Here is a 24251-nt window from a genome sequence, read left to right as displayed (position 1 = left end):
TAGATACGCTGTTACATCTCAACTTCTTGTCTACTAAACTCCATATTCTAACGAGATGCCACTGGTAATGCTTCGTGACACTGTACCTAGAAATCCCAGCACTCTTCCACATCACCTAACCTTTCCATATTCCAGTGATCTTTCCTACGCATCTTTAAATCAAAATGTATCACTTTCTCTTGTTAACATCAAATAATGTCTGCTACTTCTATTGTCATTTTGTTAACAATCACATGCAACTTCTTTTGTTCCTCAGAATCATTCCCTTACCCCGCGTTAGCTTCAACCAGAAAGAAATGTTTATTGGTGGTGTAAATAAAGAAAAAAATTCTTCTACCGATTAAAAGGGATTTGGACTACAGTATTTGTAAAAATGACTTTCAGACAAATGTGGACATTACTAGGAAAATGATGGGACGTCATATAGAGCAGGACAAGTTGCTGAAAAAGTGAGGAGCTGGATGGGAGAAAGATGAGCACGCAGCCAGAGGTCATATCTGGAGTGGGTACATGGCCATCTTCAATAATCGAGGACACAAGTAACAATGGAGAATGGCATCTAGCAATGCTGGGCCTGTAAGCGCTGTTTTCAGCTGGCATCATCTGAAACTGAGCCACAGCAATTTACTCAATACAGTATGGAACTGGAGACACACAGCAGGGCAGGCAGCATCAGAGAAGCAGGAAAGTTGACATTTCGGGTTTATACCCTTCATCAGGACTGGGGAGGTGGAAGGGAACTTGGAAACAAGTGGAGGGGGTGGGGCTAGGGGAAGGTAGGTGGAATGGTAATAGATGGACGCAGATAGGGGTAGTGGAGATTGGTCAGAGGGAAGGGTGGGGCACATAAGTGAGAAAGAAGATGGACAGGTTGTGTCAGGTCAAGGAGGCGGGAATGAGAGGGAGGGTTGGACATGGGAGGAGGCCAGGGGTGGGGAGATTTTGAAACTAGTGAATTCATCAGGCTGTAGGCTCCCAAGGTGGACAATGAGATGCTGTTCCTCCAGTTTGCGGGTGGTGTCATTGTGACACTAGAGGACGCCCAGGATGAACATGTCAGTGAGGGAGTGGAGGGGGGAAGTTAAAGTGGTTGGCAACCGGCAGGTGTTGTTGTTTATTGCATACAGAGTGCAAATGCCCTGCAAAATGGTCACTGAGTCTGCCCTTGGTCTCGCTGATGTAGAGGAGACCACATCAGGAGCAACGGATACAGTAGACCATGTTGGAAGATGTACTGGTGAATTCCTGTTGGATTTGGAAAGTTTGTTTGGGGCCCTGGACATGTGTGAGAGGGGAGGTATAGATGCAGGTGTAGCATCCCCTGTGGTTGCAGACATAGGTGTCGGGTGTGGTGATGTTGGTGGGGAGTGTGGAGCAGACAAGGGACTCACGGAGTGAGCGGTCCCTGTGAAAGGCAGATGGGGTGGGGAGGGAAATATCTGTTTGGTGGTGAGGTTGGATTGCAGGTGGCAGAAGTGATGGATGTAGAGGTTAGTGGGGTGATATTTGAGGATTAGGGGGACTCTGTCCTTATTTTTGTTGGGAGGGGTTTTGAGGGCAGAAGTATGGTAAATGCAAGAGATACATTTGAGGGCACCATGAGGGGGGAAATTGCGGTCTTTGAAGTAGGAGGACATCTGGGATGTCTGGGAGTGGAAAACTTTATCTTGGGAGCAGATGGGGCGGAGGCAGAGGAATTGGGAGTAAGGGATCATATTCTTGCAGGAGGGTGGGTGAGAAGAGGTGTTATCAAAGCAAGTTGAACAATACGGTGGCAGGAATACTGTTGCCTTGAGAGATTGTTTTCATTGTCACTTGCCCAGGGCGGCATGAAATGGTTCGCATTCTGTAGTGACATTGAAGTCCTCTTTAGAAGCATACTTGTTAATACAATTTTATGTACTTGCAAAATAGAAGGTGGCACGTGACAGAAAGCAGAGGGATAGAACTGCAGGAAGACAAGCGCACCTCCATGTTTTAACTCTCCATTGATGAGCCAGTGCTGGGCAGTGTGTGAATGGATATTATGAGAGCTGAGCAACAAATATTGATCTTGCTGGTAACTGTCTTATTTGCTGAAAGAATAATTGCAAGGACAAGGTCATGGCTGCTGACAGCATCTGAAGGATTGATGATGGGAGAATCTGCAAACTTCAGTTTTTCTTTCCCTCTTCTCACTTTTCCTTCATCATGTGGCCCCTGCGGATGCAAACACCGTAGATGTTTTAAGCATGCGTTTTCACCACAACACAATCTCTGTCTCTTTTTCATTTCCCTTACCAAGAACTGGGACCTTCCCAGTCAAAGGAAAAAAGTGAAAGAGACAGTGAAGGTGAGGACACACCATCAGTCAATTTCATAATCACGGTCATCTGCCCAGAGGTGCAGCTTACTCAATTTAACCCCCACAGTTTCAATGAAATTTATATGAAATATTCAGCTTTCTAGCCAAATTTCACATTAAATGTGATTGTTATGTATAAAATAGAGAAAGGAAGGCAATCATTTGATTCTGCTTATTCCTAATCTGGAGTTTACCATTATTTTCTAATCTGTAATCCAGCCCCATTAAACAGCAATTAAACGTTGATCAGCCTGTACTTACTTCGAGAAATTAAGTACTAAAGGATTGTAAACATGCTATTCATCAGCTTCAACAGAATAATATATTCTGTATGATATAACACTTCTGTCATTTTCAACAGCAGATCGTCTAACTTGAAAACTGCTTTGAAAGAATCATTATTTTAAATCAAATGTTTATTAGAACAGTGGCAGTACTGTGACACCGTTATCTATGAGACTTTGAGATCAAATGAATAGATGCTGCAACTTGTGACATATTTGGGAGATGGACTCCTTCAGATTTGACAACCGAGTTGATCAAAAGAGAATGTGTGCAGAGATTAGAAATTGTAGTCAAAACGCCTGGATTTATTTTTGACGCCAAAGCACATGGGAGATTTCCTAATTTGCTGCTGTGCATACCAAATTATTTGCCAATCCAATTAATTATTACTAATTTGCCTAATTCAAAACAAAACTATCGGATATTGGAATATTTCTTTCAGAGAAAAGTGCTACAGTTTAGTCCCCTTTATCTAAAGAAAGATGGAAGTGGCATGTTGGATTAGCAGTTAGCACTGCTGCCTCACAGAACCAGGGACCTGGGTTCAATTCCACCCTCAGATGACTGTGTGGAGTTTGCACATTTTGCCTGTGACTGCATTGGTCCCCTCTGGGTACTCCAGTTTCCTCCCACAGTCCAAAGATGTGCAGACTAGTTCGGTTGGCCATGGTAAATTGCCCATAGTGTTCAGGGATATGTAGATTAGGTGGGTTATCAGGGGATGGGTCTGGGTAGAATGGTCTGAAGGTCAGTGTGGACTCGTTAGGCTGAAGGGCCTGTTTCCACACTGTGGGGATACTATGATCAATGATATCCTGACATAGGGAACAGCTCTTGTAGCACAGTGGTACATCTCACTGTGAAGGCCCATCTGCTCGAATAGTGTGTCATCACACGTCTAGGCCAATTATTTAAAAATATCTATATAGCCATTGCAGGCAGTTCAATGAGGATCATGGGTATGGAGAGATTTTCCTAAGAAGAGAGATTCAGTAGGTTGGGCTTGTACTCATTGGAATTTAAAAGAATGAGATGCAACCTTATTGAAACATATCAAGATTCTTAGGGGGTGGACCAGGTAGATGCTGAGAAATTGTTTCCCCTTGTGGGACAGTCAGAGACCATCATTTCGGTGTAAGGGTTTTGCCCAGTCAGGACAGAGATGAGCAGGATTTTTTTTCCCATCAGAGGGAAGTGAATCTATGAAAGTCTTTATGGCAGAGAGCTGTTGAGTGTGGATTATTAAGTATATTCAGAACTGAGGGAAACATTCTTAATCAAGAAGTGAATCAGGGTTTTGGGGAAAGGGCAAGAAAATGGAGTTGAGAATTATCAGATGCACTGCTGAAAAAACCAGAACCGAGATTGCACAGTCAGCAACTTTCAGTGGATTATTGGTGTCAGCAAACGAGAAATCTGTGTTTTATTAAAGAAATACAAATCTGGTCTTTACTGAGTTAAATCCTTATTTTTCATCTCACAAACTTGAGAGGGTAAACATAAAGTACAAAAAAAAGTTGGAAGATGACAGTAAACAACACAAAATTAAAAACTGCAAAAAAATTCCACTTTAAGTTAAGTATTGACAGAATTAGAATACTCCTTCAACTTCTAATGGAAAAAAAAGACTCACTTCAGCAGGACACAGATCTCTTGCCTGTAGGCCTTAATTGCCGTGCTTATGCAGAAGGAAGTGATTAACCTTTTATGATGGGATTTTATTCCCTTGTGTATACAAACTATTTTAGATAAAGCTATGATAGCAAAATCATGTCCAGACATGCTAAGTTTATAACAAAATTCGGTCTGCATTCTTAAATCTTGTAAACGGCTGAACCTACAAACTAGTTTAAGCTGTGGCTCGGAGTTACACTATTGCATCTGAGAGACACTTTTCTGAGACCAAGCTCCCCTCTAGAGACTTGAGCACATAAATTTAGTTGACATTAATCCAAGCCCTCACCTGCATTTTCAGGTGGATGTAAACGTTCCCATGACTATTCAATGAATTTCCCTAGATAAGGGAACGAAATGTTCGCACTTTGCTTTGTGAGAAATATTCTAATATCCAATAGTTTTTTTTGCATTACGCAATTTAATGAGAAGTACATTGGTTTAACAGGTAGCTTGGTATGCATGGCAGCAAATTAAAAGTCTTCCTTTGTGATTTGGTATCCAGACAAAACCTAGGTGCTTGACTGCAACTTCTAATCTTTAGCACACATTCTCCTTTGATCAACTGATTGTCGAATCTGAAGGAGTGGCTATCCCAGATATGTCATAAGTTGCAGTTTACAGAGATTGGTGCCACAGATCTGCCACTTCACTAATAAACATTTGATGTACTCCACAGTCCAAAGATGTGCAGATTAGGGTGGATTGGCCATGCTAAGTTGCCCACGGTGTCCAGGGATATGCAGGCTAAGTGGATGAATCATGGGAAATGAAAGGATGATGCATGGGAATGGGTCTGAGTGGGATGCTCTTTACAGGACTGGTGTGGACTTGATGGGCTGAATTGCCTGCTTCCACACTGGTAGGGATTCTAAGATTCTAAGAACAGAGGAGTTCTCCTCAAGTTCTGGGTGACATTAGTCCCTTAATCAACACCATAGAAGCATTTTAATTTGCAGTTTGTCTCATTGTTATTTATGGTTTCAAATTGGCCATTGTATCTCCCTCTTTAAAAAGGTTATTTCTTCTCTCTGTAGATCTTGTCTGACCTGCAGAGTGCTCCCAGCATTTGCTGTTTTTATTTTAATTATCTATATCTGTATTTTTCCTTATAATAACAACTTACATTTATACAGCACCTTCAATGCAGCAAAAAGATCCCAAGGTGTATCGTAGGAGAGCAGCTTTGTGCTGAAATTGGAAGTTGGAATTCAGAGTTACTGAGATAGCTCCTCAAGGAGCATATAGCAGGATATGGAGACTTGGGCGGAGAAATGGCAGATGGAATTTAATCCGATTAAATGCAAGGTAATGCATTTTGAAAGATCAAATGCAGGAGGGAAGTATAGAGCAAAAGGCAGAATACTGAGTAGGATCACCGTACAGAGAGATCTAGGTGAACATGTCTACAGATCACTGAAAGTAGCAACACAAGTGGATAAGCTGGTCAGGAAGGCATGTAACATGCTTGTCTTCATCAATCAGGGCATAGAGTATAAAAGTTGGTTAGTCATGTTGCACCTGTATGAACATTAGTTGGACAACAATTGGAATATTCCGTACTGTTCCGGTCACCACACTATAAGAAGAATGTGAAGGCTTTGGAGAGGGTACAGAAATGGTTTACCAGGATCTTAGATAACAAAGTGTGAAACTGGATGAACACAGCAGGCCAAGCAGCATCTCAGGAGCACAAAAGCTGACGTTTCGGGCCTGGACCCTTAATCAGATCTTACCAGGATCTTGCCTGTTTTGGAGGTGGGAATAGATGGGCATAATTTGACATGGAAGGAATGAGAGTCCTGGGGAGTGCATGTGTTGGTGTGCAGAGTATTGGGAGGTGGCGGTGAGAGCTTGATTTATCGTTTAGTTTTACAGCTTTGACAATGTCCAAGAACAGTATGCTAACTTTTCGCACAGCCTGTCCTCACACTCAGCAGCCTATGACCTCTCTGTGGGGCAGCAGCCATAGCCCTGATGAAACACAGACCCCTCCCCCCAGTGAGAATCTGAATGTCCAGCCCGGATTTCCCAGGTTGGATTTATGGAGACAGGAATTGCCCAGCTCATTGCTTGCTCTCAGGCTGGGAGTATTCAGGCTCATATGTTTGGCTCCACCAGAGGAAGTATCTGATGAAGTTGCTCCCAGTGACAAAACCAAAAACCTTCCTCTTTAGATGGAACTCGGTAGATCTGGAGTACCTTACAGATTTACTTTACACTGCTGTTGTTCAGAGAATGGCTAGTAAGGAATGGGAATATTAATGTTTTCCAGCAAGGAGTACTCAGACTGTGGGACAAAACAGAGTGAGCTTCGCTCTGTATCAAACATGTACCTGAATTCAGTGCAATAGTGTCATCTTTCAAATGAACAGCATTTATTGAGGTTTATTCTGTGAAAAGAAATACAAATAGGAGAAAGGAAATGGGAAGATTGAGGATTAAATCTGGAGCTCTCTGTCTCTTTCTTCCTTATAGACGCTTCATAAAATTTCTGCGTTTTAATGAAGATTTTGGTCTAATGAGGTTATATTTTGTGTGTGGCTCAGTGTTGTAATTTGTTTTATAATGTTCCTATGAAGCATGATGGGTGAGTTAATTACATTAAAAGCATGACATAAGTGTAAGTTGTTATTGTGGTTTGCATTTCCTGCAACTGCTCGTGTACAGGCTGTCAGAGCATCTGAGCGAGGTTGTTGACTTGCTCGCCAAGCTTGCTTGTTTTCGTTCAGATGTTTCATCACCATGATAGGTAACATCATCACTGAGGCCTCCAATGAAGCGATATTGTTCTACTCTGCTTGGAATTTATACTGTCCGGTCTGTTACGCTGGGTTGTGTCATTTCCAGTTTTGTTCTGTATGAGTTTGTATATGGGGTCCAATTCTATATGTTTGTTGATTGCATTATGGGTTGAGAACCATGCCTCAAGAAATTCCCATGTGGGTCTATGTTTGGCTTGGGCTGCTATAGTTACATTGTCCCAGCTAAACTGTTGGCCTTCATTGTCCGAGTGTACCGATATGAGGAAAAGTTTGTTGTGTTATTTTGCTGCTAGCTGATGTTCGTGTATTCTGATGGCTAGTTTCCATCTGGTCTGTCCAATGTAATGTTCGAGGCAGTTGTTGCATGGTAATTTGTAAGCTACGTTAGCTCTACATTTTGTGGGAATGGGGTAAGTAATCCTTGTAAATGTTTGTCGTAGAATGGCTTTGGGCTTGCATGGTACCATGATTCCTAGTGGTCATAGGAGTTTTGTTGTCAGCTCTGTTATGACATAACTCACCGTAACACGCCAGACTGTATAAATTCCAAGCGGAGTTGAATCACAACGCTTCATCGGAGGCCTCACTGATGATGTTACCTAGCATGATGATGAAACATCTGAACGAAAACAAGCTGGCTCGGCGTGCAAGTCAACAAGCTCACCCATATCCCGAGCTACAAATCTTTGCAAAAACCTTAAACACCGGAGCAAGCTTAGAGAGGCATATCCTTTTTAATTGGAAACACTAATTTTACTTTCTAACACAAGGAGCAATTAAGAGGATAATATCCACCCAAACCTGCAAATGCCAGGATGTTTTTTTTCATGCTGTATGGACTATAATCTCAATAAGGAATCTGTTTTACCAAATTCCTCTTTAAAACAGAAACAAAATAGTCTTTGTACAAGATTTTATCTTTGGTATAATATCAAGCCATCTTGATTTCATTTATTTCGATTTTGTTATATTAAATTGAAAAACAGCCCCAAAGCTAAAACAAATAGAAATTCCCTAGCACTAGGAGCATAGGGTATTATAAGCTGTTTTCTTTGTTTCAGAAATTTAGTTATCTCAATAGGTTTAGAACCTAGTTTTGAAATTGTGGTTAATATAATAGCTTTGTGTTCGTAAAGTCCTTTTCTTAAAAATTTTCTGTTGTGAAGCAGGATTCTTGCTTTTCAAGGCTGTTGACTCCATTCCTGATGAGATTTTTGCAGCTCTTGCATATCCTAATGCAGCTCCTGGATTAGTTGCTAGGCAGTGCACAACACTAGTTTACAAATACACTTCCAATGGGTTGCTTTCCTTTCACATGTCCATGTAGTTGTCTTCTGCACCCAACATGACTGATTATGTAATCAAAGATCGGCATCATGACATCATTAATCAGAGGTACAGATTTGCTACCCTCTTTCAGTGTCCTGTGATCTGCAGTTTTAAATGGTTGGGAGAAAGGGAAAACTTCTACCCAGCTAAAGTCTTTGACACTGACTACCAGAAATTGCAACATCACATAATTTTAATATCAATGGACAATACAAAAAGCGCGAATCTCATGGCAGTTGGAGCACTGTGCCAAGGAAGCCCAGATAATTTATGCAAGGGAATATTATTGGGGTAATGCTGGTCTGTATTTAAAACTGAACCAAAGAGCAAGGAGTGGAAATCATGCCAATGGGTGTAGAAGAGTTCTGATATTGGGAATAGGTGGAGAAAGATCTGGTTTAATTGTAGCCAGGAAGTGGCATGCATGGTAATGAGTACAACCATTTAATATCCAGTAGAGGAAGAACTTTATTCACAGTTTTTATTTAGCCATTTAGTCCTTTGCACCATCATGATAGGACTGATAGTAAATCTCAAATTGCAGCCTCATGCCATGTCAAAGCCTGGAATTGTATAATCCAGTAAATTAAATGACTGCTTCCTTTGGAAGAAGAAAGAAATAATTTTTACATTGTGCCTTTCATGATTTCAAAAAGCCCCTGGCTGTCCTTGCATTATAACCAGTTAAATGTTTTGCCACAGCTGTTATGCAAGGACACACAACAATGAGACATTTGGTCAGTTTATCTGTCTTAGGTGTTAGCTGAGGAAATACACTTGGCTAGAACAAGGAGGCCAGAAGGGATCGGCCGGGTAATTACAGACCAGTTAGTTTGGTGTCAGTGGTGGGGAAGTTATTTAGATAAAAAAACTAAAGGATTAATCAGCAGTTGGAAAGACAGGGATTGATCAGACATTGTCAACATGGATTTGATAGATGAAGATCCTGTCTGACTAAATGAATTAAGATTTTTGAGAAGATGACTAAAATATATTGACAAAGACAGTGCAGTTAATGCGGTTTACACGGACTTTATTTGGGCCTTTGACAAAGTTCCAGTTGGAAGGCTGGTCCAAACATAAGGGCCCATGTGATCGTAAGCAAGTTGACAAACTGCATCCAAAATTGGCTTACAAATAGGAGGCAAAGGGCAATGGTGGAGGGACGTTTCTGTCATTGAAAGACTGTGACCAGCAGTATACTACAGGGCTGGGTGGTGGGTTGTTTTTTGTGATTGGAAGCCTGTGACCAGCAATGTATCAGTGCTGGGACTCTTGCTGTTTGTTATGTACATTAAAGACTTGGATATGAACGTAGATGGATTAATTAGTAAGTTTGCAGGTGAGGGGAAATTTGTTGATTTTTTTGTTGGTGAGGAGGATGGTCTCAGGCTACGGTCTGATACTGATTAGCTTGTAAATTGTGCAGAGCAGTGGCAGATAGAATTTAATCATTATAAATGTGAACTGATACATTTCGGGAGGATGCATAAGGGAAGGATATGCACATTGAATGGTGGGTCCCTAGGAAATACTGAGGAACAAAGGGATCTTGGTGTACAAGATATAGATCCCAGAAAGTGTCAGATGTGGTAGATAGGCTGGTAAAGAAAGCATCCAACATGCTTGTCTTCATTAGCTGGGATGTAGAACATAGGAGAACATAGCAGTTCTGTTAAAACTTTCTAAGACATTGATTAGGCCACAGATGGAATATTGTGTGCAGTTCTGGTTGCCACACTATTGAAGGACATGATTGCACTGAAGAGAGTGCAGAGGAGTTTCACCAGTATGTTGATTCATTGGCCAATATAGACATGGTAGGCCAAAGGGCCTATCTCTATTCCGAATGACTCTTTGACAGTACTCTCCTTTGAATAATGATAGGCAATTATTTACCTCCAGTTAGAAGGCTAACAGTTGCTCAGGTTAACATCACATCTGAAAGACAGCATCTCTAACAGAGGGCATCACACCCTTGGTACTACCCTTGAGTGCAGCATAGATTTACGTGCATAAGTATGCCACGTGATTTGAGTTCTTGATTTTCTGACTTGAAGTGCTATCACCAAGCCACTTCTAATACCAGAACTAAATTATACGTCTCGAAAATCCTATATTGTATACATGCCATTCAAAGAGTCATTGTATCTAAGGAAACTCCATAATATGCATGATAAGAGACCCCCCCCTCCATTAGAATGCCAAATTAAACAGACTGTGCCTGAAAGTAACATGTTGCGTTTCCATGCAGGAAGAAAATTGCACATGATTCAACTCACGAGCTGCAAGAATTGGTCAAGGGATCAGAAAGAAGAGTCCATAGAGAAGTGGAAATCCCATTGAGATGGGATAATACGGCCATGTGAAATGGGAGAATTTGAACTCACAGATGGTTATGCAGAATAAGTATCAATGTTCAAAGGTCAAAATAAAATCACTTCTCTAATTTTTTTAAATTCTTTCATGTGATGCGAACATCACTTCAAGGTCAGCATTTGTTGCCCATCCTAATTGCCATTGAGTGCTACAAAATAAACGACTACAACAGTGAAACAAAATGTGGATAGCAGAGCATTAAGTAAACAGTCTTTTCTGTCCACAAGAGTTGGAAGCAAATAAAAGCAGATGCAATAAGAGACAAGGGTAGAAATTAAAATGTGTTGTGCCCAATTTGCATAAAAAAGCATAACTGTTTGGTAGGTCTGCACTCAACCTGTGCAGATCTCATTCCTATGCTAAATTCACATGGCTTAGTTTTTAAAACATCTTTGCTGTTTAAAACAGGCCACTAGAAGAGCTTAACACCTACTGAAGGAACTTCAAACATTTCCCACTCAGATTTTCTGATTCTGGATGTGAACAAGTCAGCAGTCACGAATGAAAGGTAATTAAATTCTTTTTTGTTCTTATTAGGGATCAGGCTGGAGCTGAAGTATTCTCCCCAGTTCCACCATACCTCTGTCTGCTGCTGTAGACCACCTCAACGCCTACTGACATTCTCACTTGGGACGCAGCCGAGGGTCAGTTAAATGCCAAAACCTCAATCTGACTGAGGAATGAGATGCCTATGGAGATATCCAGAATAATTAGGTGAGGATTGTTGTCTGGTTTGGGGTTGGTTTTAAGACTCAGAGTTTTTCTTCTTGATGATGTCTTGGGTCTGTGGGTATTGGTTTGGCTCCCAGAAAATCACATGGAGCTCATCTCCCTTGAGTTGTTGATCAAGTGGGATGTTTTCAATCACTGATTGTGGTTGTTTGATTGCTAAGTAAACTTTTGCAATCTTTCAGTCCCATGGCTGCAAGATTTCCACTCACCCAGCTCTATCTCTTCACTGGCATTGACTGTTCTTTTGTCTGCAAGTGTTCAAATAGATTGTGCTCACATTCTCATTCTCAAGTATTTGCTTCTTCCTGTTTGCTGAGTTTTAGCTTCTGATCTACTTTCAGGAGTAAGAGAAGAGTTTTCCAGATTTGGCAATCCTGTATAATTGCAGATTTAAGAATGAAATATGAGATCTTCAATCTATTTTGAGATTACTGCCACCACACCACTGACTCAACCCTGGCTGTGCCTAACTGTCTCTAAAGTTTCCTTTCCATTATAGCTTCTTGAAGGGAAGCTCAAATAACTAGTTTTCTATTGTGTACAAGTAAATCACCCATTATTGTGTAATACTATTGGTGCTTAAAGTATGTGTTTTTGGACAACTCAATGCACTTTTGGTTTAGAACAACACTGGCACCTAGTAGCAGAGTATTGGTCACTATTCTGTACTAGTGACATTTGTTTGATTTTTTTTGGCTTTCTGGCCATTGTTACTTCATAGCCATATGAAGCACTTCTTTTAGGCTATTGCAGGTAATCTTAATAGATTCTTCCTTCTGCTTGGGTTTAGCCATAAATTTAAGGAACACAGTAAAATCCTCTATTGGTTACCCCTTTTACTAGTCAGACCACAACAGTCTGTTTCTGGTCTAATGGTTTGACAACCATGTGTCTCTAGACCAATTGTTCTCTTAGAACTAGTGGGACTCCTGAGTGCTTATGGGACTTAAAGTCTAAGCATAAAAAAGTGCCATAAGTGAGAAACAGAAACAGAAATTGCTGTAATCAGTAGGTCTGGCAGCATATTTGGAGAGAAGTCAGCGTTAACATTTTGCGTCGAGCCACCTTTCCTCAGAAGTCTAAACATGACAACTAACTCAAGAATGAGAAGTGTTAATTGTGAGCTATATTTTCAACTGTCTTTTGCTTCTTGCGTTGCAGTGTTATTGTAGCATTCTTATTTTCTTGACAGTTATTTCAACTACACTGTGTAGTCATTGTCATGCCATGCAAAAGGACAAAGGCCTCAGAACATTGGGCAGCTTTGCAATGGTTTCAATCAGCTGCAGGTTCCACACATCTTCGTTGCTTTCTGTCTTCTGGCTGCCGTGTTAATATTGATAACTGCACCTAGTGCTCTGTTAGGGTTAGCTGGAAATGCAGAATTGGAATCAAAACAGATCATCCATGAAGCTCACCCTCTGAGACATCTCAGTCCTTGCCCTTTTCATTACACCAGAGGCATAGTCTCAGAATAAAAGGGTGTCAATTAATGACTGACATGAGTGGGAATTTCTTTTCTCAGATGTTGAGAGTCTTTAGAAGTTCTTGCCACAGAGAGGTGTTTCCTATCTATTACAGATGTTATCAATCTGTGAGGCATTTTTAGTAGCTAGGCTGTAAGCTTACTCCAAGTAGAGATTCAGCAGTGTGATTGTTGTTCCTTTCAAAGTTTCCTTGTGCTGATATTGGCTGTGGCTCAAATGTTTTTGTTTCACTCACTTCTTTTTCATGGGAATGGCATGTGAGGCTGTCTTGCTGGGCTACAGCTTCTACAGCCCAAATAAAAACTGACTCACTGGCCACAGATCAAAAAATCAGTCCAGCTCACAAATTAAGTACTCACTGTTAAATACACCGTGTATTGTAAAAGTTTTTCCCCATTGTGATTCTGGTGGTGAGTGTAACCTTTGTCCTGCTTCAAATGTTATCTGAATTCTTTTCCTATGGGTTTCAAGTTTGTATCGTTGCCTTTGTTTTGTTTCTGGAAAAAAAATCACCACTGCCACCATGTCATATTCTTGGGTTGTTTTCCTTAATTCGGAATGACCACACTCATGCTAGATTGTTCAGTAGAATGGATTTAATTTACTTGAAAATCTCAAGCAGGTTGACTTCACAGACAATCTGATCATAGAACATAGAACATAGAAAAGTACAGCACAGTACAGGCCCTTCGGCACACGATGTTGTGCTGTGGAATAATCCTAATCCAAAAATAAAATAACCTAACCTACATTCCCCTCAATTCACTGCTGTCCGTGTGCATGCCCAGCAGTCGCTTAAATGTCACTAATGACTTTGCTTCCACGGCTACCACTGGTAAACTATTCCATGCGCTCACAACTCTCTGGGTGAAGAACCTCCCTCTGACATCTCCTCTATACCTTCCTCCTAACACCTTAAACCTATGATCCCTCGTGGCAGTCAATCCTGCCCTGGGGAAAAGTCTCTGGCTATCGACTCTATCCATGCCTCTCATTACATTGTACACCTCGATCAGGTCACCTCTCTTCCTCCTTCTCTCCAGAGAGAAAAGTCCGAGCTCAGTCAACCTCTCCTCATAAGACAAGCCCTCCAGACCAGGCAACATCGTGGTAAACCTTCTTTGCACCCTCTCCAAAGCCTCCACATCTTTCCTATAATAGGGTGACCAGAACTGGACACAATATTCCAAGTGTGGCCTCACTAGGGTTTTGTAGAGCTGCAGCATAACCTCGCGGCTCTTAAACTCGATCCCCCTGTTAATGAAAGCCAAAACACCATATGCTTTCTGAACAACCTTATCCACCTGGGTGGCAACTTTGAGGGAGCTATGCACTTGAAGACCAAGATCCCGCTGTTCCTCCACACTGCCAAGAATCCTGCCTTTAATCCTATGTTCAGCATTTAAGTTCGACCTTCCAAAATGCATCACTTCGCATTTATCCAGGTTGAACTCCATCTGCCATTTCTTAGCCCAGATCTGCATTCTGTCAATGTCTCGCTGAAGCTTGCAATAGCCCTCGATACTATCAACGGCATCTCCAACCTTTGTGTCATCAGCAAACATACTAACCCACCCCTCAACCTCCTCATCCAAGTCATTTATTAAAAACTACAAAGAGCAGAGGCCCAAGAACAGAGCCCTGCGGGACACCACTCAGCACTGACCTCCAGGCAGAATACTTACCATCTACAACCACTGTCTGCCTCCTGTCAGCCAACCAATTCTGAATCCAGACAGCCAAATCACCCTGTATCCCATACCTCCTGACTTTATGAATGAGTCTGCCATGGGGAACCTTATCAAATGCCTTGCTGAAGTCCATGTACACCACATCCACTGCTTGACCCTCGTCAACCTGTTTCGTGACTTCCTCAAAGAACTCAATAAGATTTGTAAGGCATGACCTGCCCCTCATATGCAGCTACAGAGAAACTTAAGTGCCTGCCCTGAGTCTAGCATGTTACTGTATCGCCGTCTCATAGCTGCTGGTCATGTGGTGACATTTGGCCAGTTGCTAATCAGTATACTCAACTTTTAAAGCAGTAATACAACACAAATGGGGAAATTTTATCACTCATAATCAGAAAGATTAATGAAGGATTTTAGGATCACTTGTTTTAGTGCAGACATGAACCTAGTGGACTAATGCAGAAGGTTTTTAAACTTACCTTAGCAGGCTTTGTTGACCTCTGAACAGCTGTACTTGATAGGGAACTTGTTTAGGGGTAAAATTTTGTATACGCATACAAATAGATTCAAGAACAGCTTCTTCCCCACTGTTATTAGACTTCTGTTCAGAACTCTCAGATTTTAAGTGTAATGGCGATCTCGCTGTCTGTGTACCTTCTCTGTAGTCATGACATTATATTCTTTGCCCTTTTCTATTACCCTATGTAGTTTGTGTGGTATGATCTGTCTATACTGTATGCAATACAAAACTTTTCACTGTACTAGGTACATGTAACAATAATAAATCAAATCAAGTTAAAATACTATTGAATTAAATGGATGCAACAAAAGAAGTATGTGCATTTATTAAATAGGCCCCTGCCAAAATCTAATTAGAGCCTTAAACCACACCAAAACCAGATTTGTAAATATGGAGAATTGGGAACAGAGCACGCAGTGGATCTAATGCTTGGATTGAATTCCCCGTGAGGTTTTGACAATTATTAACACTTTCATTGTAGTAGTACCTAACAATGGCCAACATAGAACTATACAAAGAGGTCATTCAGCCCTTCATTTCTGCACTAGGTGAGGAACAAAATAATTCTAATGCTGCCTGCCAACACTTGACCCATGGAATCACAGGTTACTCTTCTTTAGATGCAGATCCAGGTTCCTTTTAAACAAGTTGAGGGCTTTTGCCTCAGTCACGAAACCAGGTAGTGACTTTTGGACCAAAAACTACCAATGAGTGAAAATGATTTTCATCATGTCCCCTCTAAACCTTCTATCAATCATCTTATATCTGTGCCCCTAGTAACTGACCACTCCATTAGGAAAAACGTGTTTTTTCTGACTACAAAATCCAGGCCCATCATTAATTTTATTTACCTCAATTAAGTCACCCCTTATCCCTCAGATCTAAGGAAAATAATATCCTATCCCACCTTTCATTCTAGTTACAATTTCAATATTCTTGTAAATCTACTTTGCTCTGTTTCTAGTGAAGTGATTGATTGACTGCTTGTCATTTGTATCGAAGTTCAGTGAAAAGTTTTGAGCAATACAGGCAAGTAAAAAAAGTAAGCAAGTAAAAAAAACTTAACCCGAGCGTACAAGTTACACTGCACAGGGCGTGTGCTAGGCAAGATAAACTGTTGAGAGACAGTGATAATGGGAACTGCAGATGCTGGAGAATCCAAGATAATAAAATGTGAGGCTGGATGAACACAGCAGGCCCAGCAGCATCTCAGGAGTATAAAAGCTTTTATGCTCCTGAGATGCTGTTGGGCCTGCTGTGTTCATCCAGCCTCACATTTTATTATGTTGAGAGACAGATTGTTTTCATTGTATCATACCACTAGGCCATCTGCCTCCCTTCTGTATTTTGACTCATTGTTGTTAGATATCGGTCCTACCGCAATGGTATCATCAGCGAACTTGTAGATGGCGTTTATTGAGACTTCTGCAAAACAGTTGTGGGTGTACAGGGAGTATAGTAGGGGATTGAGGATGTATCCTTGGGGGAGGTTGCAGTATTGAATGTTATTGTGGAGGAGGTACAGTTACCAATCATCACTGATTGGGTCAGAAAGCTAAGGCTTTGCAGGGCTATTTTAACCCTATTTACTGTTCACCTGCTTTAACCCTATCTAAAGCTGAAACAGATTTAAAAGGATATACATCAACCTGCTTCAAAGGTGAAATTCATATAACGGAATATCATGAGGAAGATTTTCTTCTCAAAATGTCACTGCTAAGCGAAATACACATGTCACAAAATGATTTCACTCTTGCCAATAATAGTTGAGTGAGATTTTTCTACTGACCTGCCTTGGCACCAAGAAGTAGAAATAAACCCCCAAGTCTTTTTTATTCAATGATAGGATGAGGGTGTTGCTGGCTGGGCCAACATTTGTTGCCCATCCCGTAGGACAGTTAAGAGGCTACCACATTGCTGTGGTTCTGGAGTCACATGTAGTCCAGACTAGATCAGGATGGCAGATTTCTTTCCATTAAGGACATTATTGAACCAAATGGGTTTTTCCTGACAATTGATTCATGATCATCGTTAGACTCTTAATTCCAGATTGTTATTGAATTCAATTTCCACCATCTGCAGGATTTGAACCCAGGTCCCCAGAACATTACCTGAGTGTCTGGCTTAACAGTCTTGCAGCAATACCTCTAGGCCCTAACCTCCCCCAGTTTTGGGGAAATGGATATTAAATTAATATAGCACAGACCTTAGCTCCAAACCTCCAAATGCAAGAGATTTTGATATGTGATTATAAATCCTAGTTTTCCCATGGTTTCTGTAATGTACAGTGCAGTAAGTTAGGATGGAAGCTTGTAAATGCAGTTTTTCACACAGTGATTTTTTCCAACGGCGGTCCTGATCCCTCTACACCATTGTGAGGAAATATACAGCCATCCTCACAGGGAGGACATAGAATCAAAGGCCACATTAGACAGAGGCCTTTGGGCAGCTTCTAGTCTGTTCCCTTGGCTAGGAAAGATATTAGCCATGGACAGCCCTCAGTGAGTGTGAAAAGGACAGAAAATCAATTGTTTAAAAAAAACACACTTAATAGGAAAGAATCAAAACATAGATTTCAAAGTCGCTCATGATCCCCATGGACAAGAAAATCATTGTAAAAGCTCCTTTGAAGATACATCCAACTATTTCCATCAGCTTTGATGCTGTCTGTTCTATAACACGCAGAAGTTCTAGTTTCCTCAGTGTTGGATGTGAAATAGTGCTTTGACAAAAGACTAAGTATAGTATATAAACAAAGATCATAGAGACCCTTTCTTAATGAAGTTATATTCTGTAGCATTAGCACAGAATGTTATATTTTATCATTTCAATGTTATCATATTAGTTCAAATATTTTCCCAATCTGCAATTTGCCCTGGAAATTTTCATGCACTATGATATTTTGATGAATCATTGAAACAGATTTCATAGCTAGAGGAAGTTGGGTGTAAGCCAAAGAAAACAAAATAATTACGAACCATGCTGTTAATACAACTTGCTTAAGGTGGTTCTCAGCAATATCAATGCCCAAAATAATAGTACAGCTCAGTACAAATGTTTTTGAAGCAAATTGACAGGGGAGCAGGTATGTGAAGAAAGAATAGTGCTGAACCCTGCTTTTGTGTGCACAGGATACTTCTCTCACCCTTTATTGTGTGGCTGACCTGAAATTATTTACACTAACAAGTTGTGCAAAATGACACTGGACACTGTCGTAGAAACATTATCAATTGTCCATGACATGTCCATGTTTACAAAATGGACCAATCAGGAGATCATTTCCTAATAAGGTTTTTTCAAAGCTCAAATATTGCCATAATAGTTAAAGTCACCAGAGCTGAGGAATCCTGTTATTCAGACATCTATTTACACAGATTATAACAGCCGTGTTTATGTAATATTTCAGAAATAATTTGACAATAAATAAGAAAGCCATCTTTCAAATAGTTATTTAATCTGCAAGAACTATGATTATGTGTAGGAAAATGTATTTGTAACCAGGCTTAAGCACATTCATTACTTGAGGAAACAATTCAGCAATAATGGCTGTATTAAAGTTAAAATCTATTGTAATACATTTAGAATATCAGGCAATGTGTCATGTGAAAATTTCATAATTTTCAGCCATAATATGAAGCTTGATTACTTGAATTCAAATAATCTCATGAATACAATGGCTGAATTTTAAGATAAAGTATCATTATGCAGATTATATAATATATTTTAAGGAATAGGTAAATTGATTTTTTTATTCTGGATTGCATATGTTTCAACTTGCCATATATGAGCCAGCTAGTCATGGTGAAAGAAATTAAAGAAGGAATGTGGCCTAGAGGGTAAAATAGCTATCCAGGCAGTAATTTTCCCTCCATCATAAGGCCAGAGTTGGTGATGCTCACCAATGTTTGCGCAATGTTCAACACCATTTATGACTACTCAGGTCCTGAAACAGTCTGTGTACAAATGCAGGCTTGGGTTTGTAATGCTTGTGACACATAACTGCCAGGCAAATACCATCCCAAACAAGAGAGAATTTAATCATTGCTAAAAAACCTAGAGGTTACCATTGACTGGAAAATGAATGGGATTAGCCACATAAATAATGCCACTACAAGAACAAATCAGAGACATGCAATCCTGCAGGAAATAGCTCACCTCCTGTCCACCATCTCCAAGGCACAAATCATGAGTGCAAGAAATGCTTTCCACTTGCTTGGATGAGTGCAACTCCTATAATAACCAAGAAGCTCAACAGTATTCAGGATGAAATAGCTGCTTGATTTGCACTTCATTCATCATCTTCAGCATTTACACCCTTCACCACCATTGTACAGTGACAGCAGCCTGGACCATCTACAAGATGCACTACTGTGACTCTCCAGTACATCTCATCGACATGTTCCAAACCCATGACCACTACTACCTAGAAGGACAAAAGAAGGAGATGCATGAGAATATCGCAACTTATAAATTCCCCTCCAAATTACACATTACCCTGACTTGGAACGATGTTACTGTTCCCTTTATGCCACAGGGTCAAAATCCAAGAACTCTTTTCCTAATAGCAATGTGCGTATCACTAACCTCAAGTGCATCTGTAGCTCAAGAAGGCAGCTGACCACATGTCTCCAAGGCTATTAGGAATAGAAAATACATGCTGTGCTAGCCAGCAACTGCTACATACCATGTATAAATAAAACAAAACATAGAACATAGAGATGCTGCTTGGCCTGCTGTGTTCATCCAGCCTCACATTTTATTATCATAGAACATAGAATATAGAACATTACAGTGCAGTACAGGCCCTTTGTCCCTCGATGTTGCGCCAACCTGTGAAACCAATCTGAAGCGCATCTAACCTACACAATTCTTTAATCATCCACATGTTTATCCAATGACCATTTAAATGCCCTTAAAGTTGGCGAGTCTACTACTGTTGCAGGCAGGACATTCCACACCCTTACTACTCTCTGACTAAAAAAGCTTCTGAAACTAAATGTGAAATGATAACAGAAGTGCTTTCCTGAGAACTGAAGGACATAAATGGGACGTAGGGAAAGAAGATTAGTACTCTCTTGAAAAAGAAATGCTTGCGCAGTATTGTGTAGAAAGTATAAGAGATGTGAAAGATGTTTTATTTTGACTCTCTTGTTGAGGTGATTGAACATCTTTCTGCACTGCAAACTGACACTGGAGTAAAAACTACTTACAGAACACATTGTACTACAGCTTGTGCACGATTTCCAACTTGCTTTGGTATCCACTCACCATGGAAACTACTTCTCTCAGAAAATTGCTCCACCCGCATCTCCAGCAAACTAAAATTCACTTTCAAAACAGCTTCAGGCACTTTCCCCTTGTAGCTCTCCAGTGTTATTTCCTATTTTAGACTCAAAAAATCCTCTCCTTTAAGTGCTGCAGGCTCTTAAGGACCTGCAGCAACACCTGATTCCCCAGTTTCTAATCAATTAATTACTTTCACAAAGTGCTTTCCTTGTGGCAGCTAGCCTAGTGCATTTGTAAAAAATAGAGGGAGGAGGAATGGGGTAGTGGAGGATGATGTGCTGGATGTAGAGGTTGGTGGGGTGGTATGTGAGGACCCATGGGGACTCTGTCTTTATTTCTGTTGTGGGAGCGGTTTTGAGGGCAGAAGTACAGGATATGCAAGAGATGCTGAACTGACTCAGCGTATTTACAAGTGATAATGGGAACTGCAGATGCTGGAGAATCCAAGATAATAAAATGTGAGGCTGGATGAACACAGCAGGCCAAGCAGCATCTCAGGAGCACAAAAGCTGACGTTTTGGGCCTAGACCCTTCTTCAGAGAGGGGGATGGGGTGAGGGTTCTGGAATAAATAGGGAGAGAGGGGGAGGCGGACCGAAGATGGAGAGAAAAGAAGATAGGTGGAGAGGAGAGTATAGGTGGGGAGGTAGGGAGGGGATAGGTCAGTCCAGGGAAGACGGACAGGTCAAGGAGGTGGGATGAGGTTAGTAGGTAGGAGATGGAGGTGCGGCTTGGGGTGGGAGGAAGGGATGGGTGAGAGGAAGAACCGGTTAGGGAGGCAGAGACAGGTTGGACTGGTTTTGGGATGCAGTCGGTGAAAGGGGAAGAGCTGGGCTGCTTGTGTGGTGCAGTGGGGGGAGGAGACGAAATGGGCTGGTTTTGGGATGTGGTGGGGGAAGGGGAGATTTTGAAGCTGGTGAAGTCCACATTGATACCATTGGGGTGCAGGGTTCCCAAGCGGAGTATGAGTTGCTGTTCCTGCAACCTTCGGGTGGCATCATTGTGGCACTGCAGGAGGCCCATGATGGACATGTCATCTAAAGAATGGGAGGGGGAGTGGAAATGGTTTGCGACTGGGAGGTGCAGTTGTTTATTGCGAACCAAGCGGAGGTGTTCTGCAAAGCAGTCCCCAAGCCTCTGCTTGGTTTCCCCAATGTAGAGGAAGCCACACTGGGTACAATGGATGCAGTATACCACATTGGCAGATGTGCAGGTGAACCTCTGATTAATATGGAAAGTCATCTTGGGGCCTGGGATAGGCGTGAGGGAGGAGGTGTGGGGGCAAGTGTAACATTTCCTGTGGTTGCAGGGGAAGGTGCCAGGTGTGGTGGGGTTGGAGGGCAGTGTGGAGCGAACAAGGGAGTTACGGAGAGAGTGGTCTCTCCGGAAAGCAGACAAGGGTGGGGATGGAAAAATGTCTTGGGTGGTGGGGTCGGATTTTAGATGGCGGAAGTGTCGGAGGATGATGCGTTGTATCCGGAGGTTAGTGGGGTGGTGTGTGAGAATGAGGGGGATCCTCTTTGGGCGGTTGTGGCGGGGGCGGGGTGTGAGGGATGTGTTGCAGGAAATGCGGGAGACACGGTCAAGGGCGTTCTCGACCACTGTGGGGGGAAAGTTGCGGTCCTTGAAGAACTTGGACATCTGGGATGTGCAGGAGTGGAATGCCTCATCGTGGGAGCAGATGCGGCGGAGGCGGAGGAATCGGGAAGAGCGGATGGAATTTTTGCAGGAAGGTGGGTGGGAGGAGGTGTATTCTAGGTAGCTGTGGGAGTCGGTGGGCTTGAAATGGACATCAGTTACAAGCTGGTTGCCTGAGATGGAGACTGAGAGGTCCAGGAAGGTGAGCGTTTTTACAAGTCTTGTGTAGGAGCTTACACCTTGACATTATATTTAGTCAGGTTCACAAGAGCACGTTATGCAATGATTTCCTGATCTCAGGACATCTTAAAACGGAAATCACTTTTGTAAGTGTAGTTTTGTGTACCATGTAACGATATGTGTCACCAGAATAGTAAGGTATTAAGTGAATGACAGGATGAGTGGAATGTGATGCCATTGTGCTGCTGGTGCTGGCTCTGCAGATGCCCCGAAGGCAAGTAAACAGAGCTGCCTGTGCAACAGTGTTGTTGAGAGAAAGCAAGGGAATTCTGTGAATACCAGAAGTGTCTGGATGGTACTATTGTGACATTAGACAGCTGCTCCATCTAATTGGGCATTCATTTCAGGAACTTTGTCTGCCCCTGGTCAGTGAGCACCTGTGCTGTTCAATCCCAGTTGAATAGGCATTCAATAGAAAAAGACCTGTCTTGCCAGAGTTATTCTACAGAGCCAAGCACCACCTTGCAGGTGAAGTGCATTTGGCTTTTACTTTTGTGAAAGTATTGTGTGTCTTTTAAAGACAGCTTGGAGAGCTGCAGCTTAAAATGAGGGAGACAATAGGCTTCAATGACTGAAGAATAGTTATTTTGGTTGTAATTCTTCGGGGTCTCTGCATGGCCAATAAATGGAGTGAAGGTTATAGAAAGTGGAAGCAATGTGAATGAGGAGGAGCAGGAGGACACTGCACAAAAGGATATATATCTTTATAAAGGATATATATATGTATAAATGTGTATATACGTGGGAAGCTAAACTTTACATGAGGACAGGCTTTAACATAGTGTGGAACTGGAGGACCACAGCAGGTGGGAGGGAGGAGGGGTGGGGCTGGGGTCAGGGGAGGTGGGATGGTGGTTGGTGGATGCAGGTATTGGGCAGTGGGGATTGATCAGTGAGGTGAGAGGTGTGGATAGGTTGGGAAGAACATGGACAGCCTGTGTCAGATCAAGGGGGGGAAAAGAGAGGAGGGGTTGAGGCCAGGGTGGGGAGTGGTGGTGATGGTTGTCTCACCCCTCCTTCCTCTTGCCTCCTTGACCTATCCACCTATCTACCCAACCAATTCGCTCGAGACTAAAAGAAGGAAGCACTGTTGCCAGTAAATTAGTTGTAATAGGGTTCAAGGAACAACTCAGAACCTACTCACCTCAGTACGTTAAAATGTTGAAATTTAAAATAAAAGGATTCATTCATTGGAATTGAACATTGCTGGCTAAGCCAGAGTTTATTGCCTATCCCTAATTGACCTTGAGAAGGTGGTAGTGAACTGACTTCTTGAATTGCTGCAGTCTTGGTGTTGTAAGTACACCCATAGTACCTTTTGGGAGAGGGCTGATAGTTCCAACATCTTGATCCAGGAATAGTTGAGGAACGGTGATATCATTTCATGTCACGGTGGGCTGTGGCATGGATGTAAGTGGAAGGTGATGGTTTTGCCGTTGTTGTTCTAGATGGTAGAGGTTGTGGTTTGGAAGGTGCTTTCAGAAGAGCCTTGATTAGTTACCAATGTGCATTTTGCACATGGTACTGTATGTCAATGGTGAATTGAATGAACAGGGGGTGTTGTAGAAATGGAGCCAGTTAAACAGACTGTAATGCAGCAGTTCAAGACATACAGATCTCTCCATCATAGTTTTATAACAGCAGCTTACATTTTTAGGAAAATGTCCCAAGGTGCTTAATAAGACTAATATCAATAAAAAATTTTTGTCGTTTTTTTTCCTAAAGGAGAAAGCAGAAAAAAAATGACCAAAAGCTGGATGAAAGATGTGATTTTTTGTGGAGTATTTTAAAGCAAGGTAGCAGTAGGGAAGAAGTTCTAGGACTCAGTACCAAGGAGTTGGAAATTAATAATAAGATAAAGAAATTAAATAAAGAATTCACA

General features: G+C 41.6%; 1 long non-coding RNA gene across 1 annotated transcript in view; it reads left to right on the top strand.

The window, feature by feature from the left end:
- The window catches only part of LOC125447586 (uncharacterized), a 128669-nt gene that overhangs the window by 6951 nt on the left and 97467 nt on the right, over positions 1-24251 (top strand). Inside the window, exon 3 of the long non-coding RNA XR_007246572.2 lies at positions 10652-11490. This is a non-coding gene — a long non-coding RNA (uncharacterized LOC125447586). The remainder of the gene's footprint in view (positions 1-10651; positions 11491-24251) is intronic.

This window comes from Stegostoma tigrinum, chromosome 2, assembly GCF_030684315.1.
Source record: "Stegostoma tigrinum isolate sSteTig4 chromosome 2, sSteTig4.hap1, whole genome shotgun sequence".
NCBI lineage: Eukaryota > Metazoa > Chordata > Chondrichthyes > Orectolobiformes > Stegostomatidae > Stegostoma > Stegostoma tigrinum.
This window is presented reverse-complemented; position numbering and strand designations above follow the sequence as displayed.